The sequence below is a fragment of the Trachypithecus francoisi genome, unplaced genomic scaffold (assembly GCF_009764315.1).
Source record: "Trachypithecus francoisi isolate TF-2019V2 unplaced genomic scaffold, Tfra_2.0 Lachesis_group6, whole genome shotgun sequence".
Lineage (NCBI taxonomy): Eukaryota > Metazoa > Chordata > Mammalia > Primates > Cercopithecidae > Trachypithecus > Trachypithecus francoisi.
In genome coordinates, this window is record NW_022681471.1 from 8,909,904 (window position 1) to 8,921,262 (window position 11,359).

Genomic DNA, 11,359 nt, shown 5'->3' on the forward strand with positions numbered 1-11,359 from the left:
AGACATCACATACGTGACATACAGATTTCACAAGTGATTTTATCACTGATCGCACTCTAGGGAGCAAAATGGAGAAGTGAGCTCAAGCTTTGGAATTCACCTGTCTCAGCTACATTTGGATAGAAATAAGTTGAGTTTTCCAAGGTCAGTCGCAGGGCCCTTTACTCCACCCCAAATTCAGGAGGTTACACCTGTTCAAAATACTCAACAATAAGACTTTACTGATATTAGCATGCCAATCTGGAATTTCTGATTATTCAAACAGAGGTTTGATTAATATAACTTGTCCCAGTAAAACATCTCTTCAGAGGAAGTTACAGTTTATGTGAACAGCTTTGTAGAGGGCAGGCAATGAGATGTCTCAAATATAAAAGAGAATAATCTGGCTTGTAGCACTTTCAATATTGTGGAATCACAGAATCTCAGGTTGGAAGGTAATCAAGACCACCAAGTTCAACTTGTTCATCCAATATGTGAATCTTCTCTAGTACGTTTCCCATCAATGAACACTCACCCTGGGCTCAGACATCACTGGTGACACCTCCAGAGGCAGCTCACTCTGCCTTTGGGCAATCGCAGCTTTTAGGGATGTGAACCTTAGGTATCAATCTGCCTTCCTAAAACTTCAATCAATTTAAGGTCCATTCAAGGCCATTTAAGGCCCAATTCAAATTCCTCTATGAGATCTCCTCTGATTCCCCAGAAGGAACTCGCACAATCTGCTGTTTATTTCTCTATGAGGCACTCATTTCATTCTGCACTGTCTCTTAGCTATTTGCAGGTCTCCTCCACCAGACTGTCCTATTAAAGCCTGGAGGCTAGATCATTTTCACTAGCTTTGCCCAAAGTTGCACAACTGAAAAATAATAGACCCTGCATCTCAACCCAACAACTCTGGCTCCAAAGTCCATGTTTGGAACCACTACTCTGTACTGCCTCAAATATTAGCTTTTTCTAAAATAGTTTATGAAAACTTAAATTGTTATCCTCACTACAATATTCTCTACTCACCTCCCTGGCTCTAGTATTTTCTCATAGTATTTACTATCATTTAACATACTATTAATATATACTTCCTTCTTTATTTAGGTCATTATCTGTCACTCTGCCACCCTACTGCCCCACTAAAATATAAACTCTATAGAGGTCACAGATTCTTATTTGTTCTGTTCACAGTTGTAGTAGAACAGTGGCTGGTACAGAGTAGTGCACAGTAAACTTTTGTTGGATGGACCGATGATGGATTGGTAACATGGATTTCACATCCTCAAGAGTTTCAAAAGTGTTGGAGAGTTAATACCAATTGGTTACCAATTAAAAGAGTGACTGAATCCTCTAACAAAAATCCAGTTGATATGCCTGATAGGGACTGAATTCTAGGTGTCCGGCCTTGAGATCAGGGAGTTGATCCAAAGAGCATCTATGTATGTCTTAATTCCTCAATGGTTGGTCAAGCACCTTCTGGGGACAGAAGCACAGAATCATCACCCATAGACCTACCCTGGAAAAAGATTCCAAATGCTCTTTGTTATGAACTGAACATTACAAGATAGTGTTTATAGCCTCTTTTTCCAGCAATGATGTTCAAAAGGAGGGTGCCATAGGTAGTCTAATATTACTAACTTACAACAAACCAGAAAAATTTTTCCCTCTATTTTATAACATGAAATGAAACCCCATATAGTAAAGTCAATTGTAGTAAATTGCTTTAGGGCTATGAAACATTTATTATGAACTCAGTAAAAAGAAGTGAAGATATCCTACAAGCATTCCAAAATTTATGAGAATATCTCTCACCAAACCCCTTCGAATGAAGAAAACACACTCTATAAATAATGAGAAAACAATCAGGTAAAATTTAGTTTATTTTAAATATGCAGAGACCCACAGATGACGAAGTCCAGCTCTTCAGTTCAGAGGCAAGGGCACCGAGTACCAAGAAAGTAAAAGCAATTTGTTGGCTGCTCCATAGAGAGCAGATGACATAATGAGTGCTAAAACCCAGATGTCCTGATATCCTGTACTGAGAGCTATCTTCTATACCACAGAGTTCCCTTAATCCAAGCACCAGATACGATGTGAAGAGATGCTCTCTCTTTTTGCAGCATTACATTCCAAAGATATCAATTTTTAAACAAAGGTTCCCCCCAACCAAATCCAAAGCCAGAAGGTTTTAATCTGGACCTGTTTCTCTCAGCCCTTGAGTAGGGGAATTTTCTTTTGTTCCCAGGGACAGGGTTTCAGGGAAGCCAAACTCACAAGATGTTAGCACTAGAAAGCACTTTCTTCAGTGAGAAGAAGGCAGAATATGTAGGAAACAAAACAGAACTCAGTACCTGCACATGGATGCAAGCTTCAGGACTCGCTTCCCTCCTTCCTCCCAATCCAGGCACTCACCAACCTCAGACACAATTTCTTATAAACCTACATGTGAGCTGAAAGGTTTCGTTATATTGCCTGTGTACGTTTGCATCAATACCATGTTCGGAGAGAAGAGGCTGGTTCTATGTGCCCTTTTTCAGAGACTCTCACATAGCACCATGTGTAACTCTTTTATGTGTAAGAGTTACACGTGTAACCACTATGTGTAAGAGTTACACATGGTACTATATGAGGGTCTCTGAAAAATGCACTCTTTTAAATTATAAATTATGTAAAACCACTCTTTTCTCAGGAGATCATGAGCACTGAAGAGCCAAGGAGTGTAGGGTAATAGAGAGGAAAGTCCCAAGTTATGCTAACAGGGAGAGAATCTTGCTGAAATTTCCAACTGTCTTTTGCTCAGTTTAATCAAGTATGGGAGGTGTTCAGCACCTTCACAATGGTTGGTGGGGTATAACCTAGTCGAGTATCAGTATCAAGCACTAAGCCATATTTCTTTTTTATTTATTTATTTATTTATTATTTATTTTTGAGATGGAGTCTTGCTCTGTCGCCCAGGCTGGAGTGCCGTGGCGCGATCTCGGCTCACTGCAAGCTCCGCCTCCCGGGTTCACGCCATTCTCCCGCCTCAGCCTCCGAGTAGCTGGGACTACAGGCGCCCGCCACCGCGCCCGGCTAATTTTTTGTATTTTTAGTAGAGACGGGGTTTCACCGTGTTAGCCAGGATGGTCTCGATCTCCTGACCTCGTGATCCGCCGCCTCGGCCTCCCAAAGTGCTGGGATTACAGGCTTGAGCCACCGCGCCCGGTTTTTTTTTTTTTTTTTTTGAGACGGAGTCTCGCTCTGTCGCCCGGGCTGGAGTGCTGTGGCCGGATCTTAGCTCACTGCAAGCTCCGCCTCCCGGGTTTACGCCATTCTCCTGCCTCAGCCTCCAGAGTAGCTGGGACTACAGGCGCCCACCACCACGCCCGGCTAATTTTTTGTATTTTTAGTAGAGACGGGGTTTCACCGTGTTAGCCAGGATGGTCTCGATCTCCTGACCTCGTGATCCGCCCGCCTCGGCCTCCCAAAGTGCTGAGATTACAGGCTTGAGCCACCACGCCCGGCCATATTTCTTCACCCTGAAGTACATTCATTTGTTCATTGGCTCAACCCACATACTGAGCCCTTGTGCAGCCACATGGAGGATACAGAACTTGTAGTTCTAGTACCAGCCACAGGAGTCTACTCCATGGTAGCAACAGGGTAAAAAGCGGCCAGCACCTTGACAGAGACATATGCAATGTATTCCAGGAGTTTCAGAAAAGGAAAGATATAATTTCCAAGTTGCAGAATCCAATGGTATTTGTGTTGTGTTTGACAAACAGATGGTATTTGGACATGGGAAGATATGAATGAAAAGGAGGTAAGGCGGAGCCTTCTGAGTGAAAGGAACACCACTGATGCAGAACCATGTAATTAAAGACCAAGCACTAGGACAAATGACAATGCTTGAACAAGATTTATATGTGAAGTCACAATGAATGCTAAGGACACAATCTCATCTGCAACCCACATTGCTTGCCATCTTCTACCCAGCTGGAGACTTTACTTTAAGCTTCACGTTTAGGAGGCCTCTATCTGGGCCAGAGCTACAGGAAGAGACATCACAGAGGGAACTGCCTCCAGGAACATACCTTCTCTTTGTCCCCATACATTAGAAAAGAATTAAATGGAAAGATAACATATGTGATCCAAAATTCAGTTTTCCCCCAGAGTACTGGAGAAAATTCTCTGCTACTCACAGCCTATCTCTATTACTTTCATTTGCCTCCACCTCCACCCTCCTGTGCTCTGCTTCTGCAGGATTTGACTCACAACTAGTCAACTGGATATTAAGGTAGAAATCACAGCCATCTGCTTTCCACTCAATTCAGAAAATCACCCAATTTTTTCTAGATGTCTAAAACTCTTAAATCTTCTAGTCAGTTTATAGTAAATATATGTACAGGAGACTTTGCAAAAAAAATCCGTGTCCTATTTTCTACATTTAATTTAGGTAGGTAGTGGGAGCTTGAGTTTTAACAGAGTGTATTTTTGGTAGTATAAAATACCACGGAAAAAAATAACAAAAAAAGATGGAACGGCTTCGTGATTCTAATTGGCCTGTGCATCGAATTTAAACAGCATCAGTCTGATTCTACCACACAAAACACTGAGCAAACAAGAGCTGTTTTCCCCCACTTGAGGCCTTTGAGCTGAAACAAGAATGAACAGTTTGCATGGGTGGTACTACTCGCTGATTCTTGCTATTAGGCAATTTTTCCCCTTTGGAATAAAAATGCCAATTAGTCCTTTTGCCAGAACACTGCAATTGAGCATTTTAAGCCACTTCTTTTCCAGGCCTCTTTTGTGCAACCTTTCACACAGAGATTTGTTGTGTGGAGCAGTCTACGGATGGGAAGAAAGCTGTGGCCTTGGGGCAGCAACCTCCAGAGTGGGCAGGACCTAATAAAGACCTCACCTAAGGAGGAAAAGAAAAGATCTTAAAAAAGGGTATGCTAGTGGGGATAATAGCCAGCTTAACTGTATTAATGCTACTGCCTTGGCTATGCACATAAGCAAGATCACATTTCAATTGGTGACTTGGTACTTCATCAGTTGTTTATGAATGAGCATACAGTTTCAGCACAGAGCTATAATTTCTACCTCACCCAAAACAATGCCTTATAGAGAGTTGAGGCTCTTTACCAAGAGGTTAGATTGGCTTTGAGGCTATGTAGTGTAGCGGTTAGGAGGCTACCATCAGGGTTCAAATTCTGTGCTACTTACTAGCCGCGTACCCTTGGTTAAGTTACTTGACTTCTCTGTGTCTCAGTTTCCTCAGTAAAATGGGGTGAATTGCAATACCTACCTTAAAAAGTTGTGGTGAGGATTACAGAAGTTAGCACAGAATAAGTGAATAGAACGGGGCCATAAATGGTAGCAACAGTTATGTTTTATAAAATTGTATGTCAAAAACAAACATGAATGTATATTTGCCTTCTCTAGTACAGATCAAGAAAGTCATTTATCTGGCAGCATCGGAAATCTAGAAAACACTTTTAAATCAGAAAAGAGGAAAGTCGCTGAGGGACCTAAAATGAGGCTGCAAAGTTCATGCTCCACATCTCTGCCCTTGGCTCAAGGATGGGCTCCTCCAGCCCTCATTCAAAGCCTGAACAATCTTTTATATTTTTTATAACAGCTGTATTTGTACTATACAATTCTTTCCTTTAAGATGTACAATTCAGTAGCTTCCAGTACATTCACAGGCTTGTGCAACCATCACCTTTATCTAATTCCAGAACGCTTTCATCACCCCAAAAGCCATTAAGCAGTCACTGCCCCATTCCCCCTTACCCCAGCCCCTGGCAACCACTAATCTGCTTTCTATTCCCATGGAATTGCCTGTTCTGAATATTTTATATAAATAGAATCATACAAGATGTGGTCTTTTGTAACTGGCTTCTTTCACTTAACACCATGTTTTCCAGGTACAACAATGTTGAAGCATGTATCAGTACTTCATTCTTTTTATGGCTGAATAATACTTTATCATATGGATATGCTACATTTTGTCTATCTGTCCTTCACTGATAGACATCTGGGTTTTTCCACTTTACAGCTAGTATGAATAATGCTGCTACAAACATTTTTGTACAAGTTTATCTATGAATGTATGTGTTCATTTCTTCCTGGTATATACCTAGAAGTGAAATTGCTGGGCCATATGATAACTCTGTGTTTAACCTTTTGAGAAACCTTCAGACTGTTTTTTTCCAAAGGAAGGGACTGCACCATCTTACATTCCCATTAGCAATGTATGAGAGTTTCAGTTACTCCACATCTTTGTCAACATTGTTATTATCTATCTTTCTCATTTTAGCCATCCTAGTGGCTTGTAATTTTGATTTTCATTCCTCTGAAAGCTAATTATGTTGAGCTTCTTTTCATCTGTTTATTGGCTATTTGTGTATCTTCTTTGGAGAAATGTATATTCAGATGATTTGCCCTTGGACACAACCCAGGAACAAGCTGGGATAGCTGGTTTGGTTGTCTTAACAATTAGCAGTAAGACATTGGAGAGGAGGAATCAGTGAAAGGTATAGCTGCCTGCAGGGAAACATGCTGCAGTCAGTGAGAGAAACAGCAGAAAGAAGAGCAGATATACAACCTGGAAAAACCCTGACCGGGCCCGGTGGCTCACACCTGAAATCCCAGCACTTCGGGAGGCTGAGGCGGGCATATCACGAGGTCAGGAGTTTGAGACCAGCCTGGCCAATATGGTGAAACTCCGTCTCCACTAGAAATACAAAAAATTAGCCAGGTGTGGTGGTGGGCACCCGTAATCCCAGCTACTTGGGAGGCTGAGGTGGGAGAATCGCTTGAACCTGGGAGGTGGAGGTTGTAGTGAACCAAAGTCCCGCCATTGCACTTCAGCCCGGGCCTCAGGGCATGACTCTGTCTCAATAATAATAATAATAATAATAATAATAATAAGAATAATAGAAACTGAAAAATCCTGGCAGCCATTTAATGGGAGAAGCAAATAGCCTGAAATGTCATCTTAATAGCCCTGTGGCCATACTGTCTAAAAGCACAGTATTGGGATTAGAAGGAAGTAAGAAAGGAAGATGGAACTGTCTGTACAGTCCATGGGCAACAATACCTCAGGGTGCCCTGTCTCCTCTCATTTGCACTCTCAACGGTGAGCTTGACTTCATAATCATACCCATTAGCATCTGTATTACAGTTAATGTTTGCATTTTGAGCACCTACTGTATGCCAGGTCTTATGCTAAGGATTTTACACATATTATATCATTTTATCCTCACAACATCCCTATGCCATTAGTTCCAGTAATAGCCTCATTTTGCATTATCTGTAAAAGAAACTAAGAGAGGTTAAATAACTTGCAATGTCACACAGCCAATAAATAGCAGAGCTAAGAATTAAACCCACATCTGCTTGAGTCCAAAGGCAGTCACTGTCCTCTAGACTGTCTACTGATGACAGCTAATAGTTATCGAGCTGTTGCCATTTGCCAAGTATTATGCTAAATGCTCATTGCCTCATTTGATCATCATTACAATCCTATGAGATGGAGTATATATGTAGCAGGTAGTTGATGAAAGTGGATAGCAATGGCATGAGAGTGAAGAAATAAGTTCGTGACAAAGAAGGAATGCTAGGTAAAGCTATTCAGTTTTTGTGCACCTATTTTATCTATTTAGTTTGCCACACAGTCAAGGAAATTAAACGGACAAATATTTATGTGCATTGCTTGAACAATATGAGCAGTAATATTTTTTGAGTATCTAATACACGTGAGGCACTTTACAAACATTATATCATTTAACCGCAGCAGCAACCTTAGCAACTTGGGATCACCACGACCAATTTACAGATGTGGAACCTAATCCTTAAAGGTCAAATGATCTGCTTAAAGGACATGCACAACCATAAACCAAGTCTGCGTGACTTCAGAGCCTGGGCTCTTAATCACTGCTCTCAGGACTGAAAACTGGTAAATTCACTGAAAAGTACACACTGTCAAGGTGAAAAAAGGTAATAGCTGAACCAAATGGACTTTAATCTTCAAAGTCTGTACATGATATGAACTGCAAGGAGAGTTTACTTTTGTCCAGTTTCAGCGTGGCTCTTTGAAGTGGCAGTCCACAAGGACTGAAAAGAACCTCCCTAGACAAAAGTGTGAACAGGCTTGATCCCACGCTGATCCCAGACATATGATGAGCGCCTCTTCCTTGTCTCTCCCTTGAAAGTATCCGCTTCATGTCTTGCTACCTACTCTCTTAATCAATCCCCTCAGCCTTCAGAATTGACAAATACCTGTGCCTTCCCAAGTGCAAGTCTGACTCCTCCGGACATTTATCATCCCTTCTTTCATCTATCTGCAACCTCAACCCGTGAAAGAGGTAGTTGTCAAACCTTTATTTTGCTCTCAAATAAAACCTCATGTGGAACTGCAATCCGTAAAACAAATACAAACCAAGCTCATTGATTGGTAGAAAGGGGAGGTTCAGGGAACGCCGTCTAAAAACCAACCACAAGTCCCTGAGACACTCCATCCTGGATGGGTAGAAGATTGTTCCACTGGCTGGAAAAGACCACGTGTGAGGTTTCATCTCCAAGTAGGGTCAATGGTCTCTCTAAAAAGAGGTGTAATTCCTCAAACTGAACCTTTTTTCTTCTCTTTTTCATAAACTATCATTTCGCATTATGATGAAAGGGATTTTAATGCTTAACTTGTGGGACTAGTCTCATTATTTTACAATGACAACTTGCACGTAAGAAAAAGTCAGTTAGGAGCTTTCAGTCCATTTTATTTTCTTGTTTTTTTAATAATTCATCTAGATGCATAGTCAAAATTCCTGACAACTTTGATTCATTGCATTCTTAGCTCAGAAACTTGTATATCCTCCTGGAAATGTTTATATTTTGTCTATAAAACTTATTTATAAATAAAATATATTTTTATGTTTTACCTTGCATTTTAATTATTAAATATTTTACTTGACTAAGACACCATAGATTATAAAATGTCCTACTCTATAATGTATCACTGGGACACATTAATAATGACGACATAATCTTGTTTTGTTTTGGTTTGGTTTTGGTTCTTTTGTGTGTGTGTGTGACGGAGTTTTGCTGTTGTCACCCAGGCTGGAGTACAGTGGCATGATCTCGGCTCACTGTAACCTCCGCCTCCTGGGTTCAAGTGATTCTCCTGACTCAGCCTCCTGAGTAGCTGGGATTACAGGCACCTGCCACCACGCCCAGCTAACTTTTGTATTTTTAGGAGAGACGGGGTTTCGCCACGTTAGCCAGGCTTGTCTCGAACTCCTGACCTCAGGTGATCGGCCTGCCTCAGCGTCCCAAAGTGCTGGGATTACAGGCATGAGCCACTGCACCTGGCCGACATAATCTTTGTATTTATTGTGAGAAATTTTTAGATTTATTTAGATTTAGATGCAGATGTTTCCTCTTTTGTACATGCATAAAAAGTAAAAAATAAATGAAGTAATTTGATCGTGATATTTTTAAAATTATACTTATTTAGGATCCACGTTTTCAGAATCATGTTTTGATTCAATCATCAACAACCACAATCTTGTTTTCCTCATCATGTTTTCTTGTGTGCTCTGAAAAGCATTGGCAATGCAGGATTTCTTTTTTGTAAAGTGCTCCACTGGCTTCTCTGGGATTTTCTTCTATGCTGCTGCTACCCATTTTGCAACTTCTGTCCAGCATATTTGAGGAATGCAAATTATAACACAACAGTCTACTGGTGACGGCAAAAAATGTGGGACTAGTCTCATTATTTTAAAATGACAACTTGCACATAAGAAAAAGTCAGTTAGGAGCTTTCAGTCCATTTTATTTTCTTGTTTTTTTAAATAATTCACCTAGATGCATAGTCAAAATTCCCAACAACTTTGATTCATTGCATTCTTAGCTCAGAAACTTGTATATCCTCCTGGAAATGTTTATATTTTGTCTATAAGCTTATTTATAAATAAAATATATTTTTATGTTTTACCTTGCATTTTAATTATTAAATATTTTATTTGACTAAGACACCATAGATTATAAAATGTCCTACTCTATAATGTATCACTAGGACACACTAATAATGATGGCATAATCTTGTTTTGGTTTGGAGATGCTAAAGATGATTTCAGAGACGTTAAAATGAGAAAAATCTTACAAGTGATGGAATGTCTTTCCATAACACCATTGAGATCATACACTACCCACTGTCTGCAACGTTTTCCTCTCTTAATATTTACTTTAGACACAATCCATATTCGCACATATACATCTACCTCGCTTTTGTATGAATGTATTGTAAATTATTTTACCAAGAACTAGTTTATTTTTCCTAGAATCTAAGATTTTCCAGGTCTTAAAAGTCACCTATTCCAACTCCCTAATATCTCATCAGGGCTTGTGAGCACACCCAAAATACTTTTTCAACACTGGTTAAATTCAGGCAAGCATCTGAATTCTACTACCTGTTTGCAGATCACAGTTAATCGATTTGGTCTTGTTGTTATCTACACACACCTACATATTATTGTTGCTGTTACCTACATGTGGCATATATGTACATGTGCAAAAAGCCATCCAGACATTTATATCCTTAGGATAACACCGTCACGTACATAAGGATGAGGAAGTATTAAATCACTGTTGTCAGGACCGGCTGCACAATTTGCAGAACATAATGTGAAATGAAGATGCAGGGCTCAAGCTGGAGATGATGAAGCCTATGTGCCCTTTCCATGGGCCACAGACCCAATGCACAACAAATGGCCAACCCCCAAGGCATCGTAACGTCTGTGTTTGGACATGCTAGGTACCTGACTCAGGGGTAGCTGAAGGGACCCCCTCCCAAGCTGCCTGCTGAGTGCATAAGTTTCCACTAGCCCAGGGCTGCATACGGAGTGGGACAAGACACCTCAGGTGTGTGCACTCAACCATCGCCTCCCTGCACCCCGGCCCAGGCCCCCACCTGGGAGTGAAAAGCAATGGATGAACTTGGGCCTCTTCCGCTGACACAACTCATTTGCTGCCCCAGGCAGAAGACAATGGTGGTCACTAGGCAAAGTGGGCAAGGAAGAGCTCGAGGAAGAGCCCTGGGGGGGACCAGGGTACCAGAGGTTAGGGAGTAGACCACCACAAACCCATACCACGGATGCAGTAGGTGGCAGGAACTAGCATCAGTGGAAGCTTTTTTTTTTTTTTTTTTTTTTTTGAGACGGAGTCTCCCTCTGTCCCTCAGGCTGGAGTGCAATGGCGCCATCTCGGCTCACTGCAACCTCCACCTCCCGGGTTCAAGCGATTCTCCTGCCTCAGCCTCCTGATTAGCTGGGATCACAGGCACACACCACCACTCCCGGCTAATTTTTGTATTTTTAGTAGAGACGGGGTT